This window comes from Cydia strobilella, chromosome Z, assembly GCF_947568885.1.
Source record: "Cydia strobilella chromosome Z, ilCydStro3.1, whole genome shotgun sequence".
In the NCBI taxonomy this organism is placed as follows: Eukaryota; Metazoa; Arthropoda; class Insecta; order Lepidoptera; family Tortricidae; genus Cydia; species Cydia strobilella.
The window spans coordinates 4261563-4269352 of NC_086068.1; the positions used below are offsets into that span (position 1 = coordinate 4261563).

At 37.2% G+C, this 7790-nt stretch overlaps 1 protein-coding gene and 1 long non-coding RNA gene across 2 annotated transcripts in view; one reads left to right on the forward strand and one right to left on the reverse strand.

The window, feature by feature from the left end:
* LOC134754341 (deformed epidermal autoregulatory factor 1) overlaps positions 1 to 7790 on the forward strand; it is a 209317-nt gene that overhangs the window by 54093 nt on the left and 147434 nt on the right. The gene's annotated exons all lie outside the window — the stretch shown is intronic.
* Positions 1 to 7790, reverse strand: part of LOC134754517 (uncharacterized) — a 197784-nt gene that overhangs the window by 40182 nt on the left and 149812 nt on the right. The gene's annotated exons all lie outside the window — the stretch shown is intronic.

Here is a 7790-nt window from a genome sequence, read left to right on the forward strand (position 1 = left end):
CAGAGAAAAGTGTGTGTGTATTTGCGCATTATATCGTCGCTGGAAAGCAATTATGCTGTAACCAGCAATACTATTGTAGTGCGGGTTACAGCATTATTGATTTCCAGCGACGATATTATGATTATTATAAAAAATAAATAGTAATTGATTGTAGAAGAGGCGTAAAGTACAATCGTGCCGACATTGACAGCTTCACAATATAATTATATTGCTGCATAAGGTCAGCAATAATGCACGTGCGAAAGAGGCGGGGACTTTATTATTAAGAGAATAAGAGCGTCAAGGTAATTTTGAACATCACGCCCGCTTAGCAACTTCTGCTGCTGACTGTACATCAAACGTAAACATATATACGGTTGAGAGTTCAAAAATATCTACACATCCTCGACAGTTGTGAACCATGTGAATACTACAATAAGAGTCACACAGGCCGTATATAATTAATAGTATGAATTTTCTCAAATGATTTTTACGCATCACACCCTGATCTGTTAAACAAAAGCCTTCTTTTGTTCAGCGGTTACCAATGCTACCGCTACTGACTGAAAGGGAACAAACTCGTTTAAAAAGGAATTTTACCGTCCTATTAATATGGTTCAAATTGATGTAGCAGCTCTGTATTCTGAGGCCACACACAGGCGACCTATCGTCTTTCATTACCCAAACTCGTTATCTCAGAATGAGCTGTTACATTTTGAACCTTAATACTATCACGATAGCTGCTTTTTAACGACATGGTTATGGTTGGCTTTGGCACGCGCTCGGCACGCGACTAAGGCGCCTCTCATAAAAGAAACAAAGGCTTTTGTTTAATGGATTAGGGTCTGAGGCCTATAATCATTTGAGAAAATTCATACTATACAAACTAAATACCATCGATTCTTGTACTACAATTTGTATTTATAATTTTTAATAGATGTATTCAATATAAACTTTTACGTAAGTTATCAAGCAGATATTTTTGAATTCCCTGTCCGTCTAACCTGCTTCCATATTGAAATATTTTTTTACTTAAAATGAGACTAAATAAGCTATTGTAACTATTTAGTTTAATATAGCTGTTGTTTTCTTTCCTATGAATTTTAGTGTGTAATATAAATATGTATACTACTATACTAGTTAGTACTAGTCGCCATCAGCGAGAAAACTCGCGCGACTTAATTTGGGGTCGTGACAAGATGTCCTAAGATTTACGGTCTCCCCAGATATATCGATGCGGAATCGGCAAAAGCCGAGGAAAAAGTCTTGACTGCGCAATGAGAGCGAAAAAGTCGTCGTTCGGCTCGGCTCGTATCGGCCGAAGCCTGCCGACGCGTCTACGGCTTTCTCGCTGTTATTGCGCAGACAAAGTCAGTCAAAATATTCTTTATTCAAATAGGCCTAGCAACAAGCACTTTTAAATTGTCAAGTTTTAAATATTACCTGAATCTAAATATCAGAGCAATTTATTGATCCAGTTATTATTATTCTTAAAATCATTGAATTATTATAGATATGTCAAACTTAATAATAAGAATTCACAAAAGGATCGTCAAACACCAAAATTGTATAAAAAAATAAGTAGTCTAGAAACTTTCTAGAATAAAAATCTAAATGTCAAAAAATATGGATTACCTAATATGGATTATTAATTTCATCATTATTAACATAATAATAAATAATTAATTATTTTCAATCACAATCACAAAGGTTTTCAAATCGGCTTTCGCCGATTCCGCGTCGATATATTTGGAGAGAACCCTACCTTAGATGCATGAAGTATCAATTTTGATACTGAAACAAGACAAATGCCAACGATATAAAAATCTTAATTTAATGCGAATTTGGTTGTTTTAGTATGAGTACTGTTATGGTGATACTTCATGCATCAAATGGCTCCTCTACAATGATGGTCCATTACAAAATGGGCGACGATTCCATCGTGTGGGCACGCGCACAACCATGGTCGCCCGAAAACCGACAGAATGGGCCACTGTATGCCATTAAACCATCTACACGATCATCACATACAATTGCCCATAATGATTCATGGCCAATGGTGTAGAGGAGGCATAAGGGTGAAATAAAAATTACTTATAATTTTTTTGTCCAGTTTTAAGACATTTGTAACATAATAGTGTTTTGGGTCCTATTTTATAAAATCACAAGTCTTAACCGGTAACACCGGTAAAGATCTCTAGTCATCGGTCAAGTGCGGACACGCTTTACTATTGCCAGTTTGTGAAATAGGGCCTTCGCGGTTTTTACACAGACGTGTGTGAACGAGATAGCGCTATGCGTGTATATAGCGATGCTCGCACACGCGGACCCGCATATAATGTGAAGCCCGTTTTAAGTTTGTAACTATAAGTTGGTCAGTCAAATTTTGTCAGTAGAAAAAGGCGGCAAATTTAAAAAATGTAGGCGCGAAAGGTTATCGTCCCATAGAAAATTTGAATTTCGCGCCTTTTTCTAGTCGCAAGTGTTGCTTGACCTACATACAATTTTTTTTTATTACAATCGAAATTTTAAATAAATTGACACCGGTAAATTGTCTTTTGGGCGCCTACGGCGAACATCGAGGATTAAAGTTTTATTTTTCTCCGTCTCTATCGCTCGAATATGCAAGACAGAGAGGCGATTTTCTGATCATTGGACCAATTTGAAACAACTCCAGAGATATGTAATATATTGTGTGTATTTAAAATAAAGTGTGTTTTAATTCCCAACCCTATACGTTGATTTTTTCCTTTTGGACGCCATTGGCGGATATATCGGCACCGCAGGTCCAACGCCATAGACGGATTAATCGGTCAAAGACCACAGAACAAAATAGACCTACGTGCATGTGCATAAAGTTCAATTTCAGTTTTGACACTTCGGTGACGTGGCGTCCGAGTGACAGCTTTTGTGTTTGACACGGCGTCGAAAAAGTTGTGAAAAAGCAACAGAAAAAATCCTTCTCAAAAAGATAACTACTCTCATTTTAAAACGATTAGCTAGATTACTCTGAAACTTTGTACTTACAATAGGATAAGGTATATCTATGTCTGTAATTAAGTTTAAGTAGCTTCATACCATAGTTAAAAAAATACAGCCAATTTAAGTTTTTCATACAAAACTTGTTTTTGCTCTATTTCGTTTGTGTTATAAACTGTAGGCCGAGCACATGATTGACGCGACAGTATCTCGCCGCGAGATAGACTACCCGTCTTTTGCTAACTGTATGAATTAAAGGGGGACGGGTAGTCTATGTCGCGGCGAGATACTCTCGCGCCAATCATGTGCTAGCCCGGCTGGAGCTATATAAACTAATTACAGACCTAGATATACCTCATGTCATTGTATGTGCAAAGTTTCATTACAATCCAACACGTAGTTTTAAAATGGGAGCGGAACTCCGTTTGTATGGGAAGGTGCAATTCGGCCGAGCTTGCAGCGGACTTAACATTAATAGCTGACCATAATAACTTCTTACCAACCCAAACGATAGAAAGGTAGAACTACAATAATACAACCAGAACAGTGTTCAAGTAATTTATTTCGGTAATCAGAAAAACTTAGTTCAATACATTTCGAGTAATTGCACAACACATCAATACCAGGGCCTTTGTAGTATAAATATGAGTCTCTTTTTTCACACTGAAGACACGTTAGCGCACACCGATAGATATTTCGCTCCACTGAATCGTGGTCATTGTGTTAACCTTTCGATTCACCATTGTCCGGGTCTCGAAAGGTTAATCGCCTAACGTTCACGATATAATGACTGTCGCGTGGTAAGCTTCATACAAACGTATCAACAGAGAACTTCCAAGTTGTACATTATAAAATATATTACCTTGCTGTAAATTCGTTTTAAGTTTTTTCAAGACATGACGAAAGAACAATACAAAGAAAGAAACAAGAATCGTTGTTGGATTTAGTTCAATTCGGTTGATTTACAAATACCTTAATTTACAGTAACTATTTTCTCACTCTGTATTTGAATTGTTAAGCGTTGTATAGATGGAACAATTTTATCGCAATTATCAATGCGATGTGGCAACCGATAGCGAACGCGAGTGTGGAGTCGATTTCGCTGATTAGCAAACTAGACTCCACACTCGCGTTCGCGGCTTCGCGCCACGAGTGTGGAGGGACCTTTAGAGCAATATTTGATAATCATTCTTTTACTTGCGTCCCTATCAGACGTGTTGATAAATTGTTACATTTGTAAATCCCTTACAGGTCTTTATAAGAATTAACAAAAAATAAGGACGGCTTGTTTTAAATTCGGTTAAAGGGGCCTGAAAAATATCCTAAGAGACATATTTTGTATGCAGAATTGGCCCCGGCATTAGGGTCATCACGACTACAGGGTGCCACATGTGTGAGAAAATTCAGAAATAAGCATAACACTAGGGAATAAACATGGAAGAAATGAGTATAAAGTCAACGCAACGCGTGAAAACCAGAGGACAATCGTTAGAGAAAACGCCGATCTAAACTTTAATATTGAAATGATCCCATGACTTTGTTTGCAGGAGTCATACCGATACATTAACACCCGACGCCGGGGGTATTATACGTTTGACGCCAATGTCTGTGTGTCTGTCTGTGGCATCGTAGCTCTCAAGCGGATGGACCGGTTTCGATGCGGTTTTTATTTACTGCGGTTCGTAGCTATGTTTGATAAAAATCGATCCAGCAGTTTGAAGAGTATCACCTCTTTTCCAAGATAATGTAAGGCATTTTAGCATAAAATGGTTTATACTCTTAAGCCCGCTCCAGACGGCGCGAAGCCGCGAACGCGAGTGTGGAGTCTAGTTCGCTAATCAGCGAAATCGACTCCACACTCACGTTCGAGGCTTCGCGCCGCGTAGTCTGGAGCGAGCTTTACATTTCTATATAAATTCGCTAAACTTGTCTTCAAAACATTTAACGTGACAGCTAGTCCTTATAAAAATGAACTGTCTTAAGGGGTCCACTGACTCAGTCCGCCGGACGATATCGGCCTGTCAGTAAGAACAAAAATTTGACAGTTCCGAACAAGTCGAACAACTGACAGGCCGATATCGTCCGACGACCATTATTAGGGACCAATACTCGACGCTAGAGGTGTAGTAGGCAAGTTAGCATTTAATCTTAGGTACCTAAAGCCAGACCAGGAATATATGATCATGCGCCATGTTGCGGAATTTCACTGGAACTATTTTTTTCATACTATACTGAACTATCACCCTATACATAAGAATAACAGCGCCCTCTTGATAATGATCATATATTTCTGGTCAGGCTTTAAAAGTCAAAGTTAAAACCAGGTATTGTGACCGATTTTTAATATGTATATGTTGTAAATAAAGAGATTTATGATAACAATAACCCAAGATAAATGAAGCTTAGTCATCAGCCATATTATGTTACTTTTAACCTAAATTCTCACTAGTAAATTTTTAAATAAATTGTCTATAACCAAAGCTTAAACGAAAATAACAGATTAACAAAAAAACATGTTATTCATTTAAGAAAGCCAGATAAAAAAAATCATAAATGTGCACGGAAAATTGGCTATTTTTTTTCTACTGACAATACCGTTAAGAATTTAAAAAAAAGCCCGACACCGTTGAAAACACGTCTATACAAAATATACCTAATTGCTGTTTTCTTAATGCAAATAATATAAATTGATTTACATAACCTTGTTTTTGGACAGGTTTTTTGTACTTTTATCACTAAGTCAATAAATCTATATTATCTTCATGAAAATCAAACTATATTTAAAAAAAATACGTAAAATAATACGGTGTCGAGTAAATTATTAAAATAATGGTAACACATTTGACTTCTGGCGTAGGGCGGGCTAATCCCGTACATTGACACATTTACTATTAATATTTCCTAAATAGGGTCGGGTCGGAGCACTTTTATCAGTTTTTCTTCAATTTTGTTTTTAAACTTTTGGACGCCAATGACTGTTATATCGGCACCGCAGGTCCAACGCCAAAGACTGATTAATGCGACACACAGCAAAATAGACCTAAATGCATGTACATAAAGTTTAATTTCAGTTTTGACACTTCGGTGACGTGGCGTCCGAGTGACAGCTTTTGTGTTTGACACGGCGTCGAAAAGGTTAAATCATTTTTAAGCGTAGACAACCCTAGCGTTGATTGGCCGGCGCGTGTGTTTGATTTACTTTTTGACCGCAACGGCTATTTTATAAAACACGCTATAGTATCATCTATTACATTGTATAAAGGTTCATTTTATATTGCAACCTACTGTGGCGTTCAAATTCATACGTTTGCGAAAGTCCGTTAACATCAAAAAGTGCTCCTTAGTGTCACTACCTTCATCGACATGGAATCGAATTGAGCTAATCGTGTTTCAGAGGGCCTACCTTTCTCTTTCACTCCAATTAAGGCGTAATTAGAGTGACAGAGAAAGATGACCGCAATTTGCACTTCGGTGTTCGCAAAGGCCCTCAGGTTCAACTAACAGAGCCATTAGGCAATCGTCGGCATTGAATTTTAACCCTTATCTCAAGTTCATAAGGTTTCTTTTGCGATTCCTCGTCGATAAGACATACTAATATTTACCACTAACACATACAATATCCATAGCAACGCCGTCAATATAGCATTGCAGCAAAATATATATAAAAAATACTTCTTCAATTTCGACAGGCGCTCAAATCACATTATTACAAGAAAGTCTTGAAAAAAAGAAGCTTTCACATAACAAACAAAACAATACATAGGAATAAAAAACATTACTTTTAGGTTATTCCGTTGATTTCAAAAATAGGTATGATCCTTTCTTCAGGGCGATTGACTTAGAAGATGGAACGTTGTATTTTGTATTCCCACGAAAGCAATGACGATTAATAGGGGATATTACTGCAATGTTCTGCCACCAGAGTGCAGCACTAGCCCGTTTAGTAAACCAGAGTAAGTTATACATACTGTGCCTTTAACAGTTTTTTGACAAATTTTCAGAGATAATAAAATATGGCATTGATGCATCAAGGCGGTTTGTTTACAGAGGACCCACCGGGAAACGCGAATCCGAAATTTTGTTTTTCGACTTTCTAGGGTTGTTGTGGAATGGGGCCATTTTTATCTTACTCCGGCTAACAAGCGACAAAAATATGTGGCTTTCCATCAGAGAAGGGACCTTATGCTTAATGTGCAAAGGACCTTTCTATCAAAATAAAAAGGAGCTTATTGTACTTGAAGCATAAGGACTTAAGTACCCTTCTCTGATGGAAAGCCATGTATGTTTTTAGGGTTCCGTACCCAAAGGGTAAAAACGGGACCCTATTACTAAGACTCCGCTGTCCGTCTGACTGTCTGTCTGTCATCAGGCTGTATCTCATGAACCGTGATAGCTAGACAGTTGAAATTTTCACAGATGATGTATTTCTGTTGCCGCTATAACAACAAATACTAAAAAGTACGGAACCCTCGGTGCGCGAGTCCGACTCGCACTTTGCCTGTTTTAAACTATTACACTTGCAATCACCGATCTAAAAGAACCATACGTATAAAAGATTAAACATGTTTTATATAACATATACTGAAATGGCATTTCAATTTGGAAATTAAACTGTATTTTAAGATTCTAAAAAAAAAACAACATTCAATAGCAAAACCATTAATCCCGATTTAAATAAAAAAAATTGTTACCAAAATAAATATAAATTAAGTTTCAGACCAGCTAAAACGCTCTACGGCTAAATTTCACTTACATTTTAAATAATACGGTTTAATAAAAGTTTAAACGAAAAGGGACCTTACAGGAAGCCTTGAGTCAAATTTAGTCTGGCA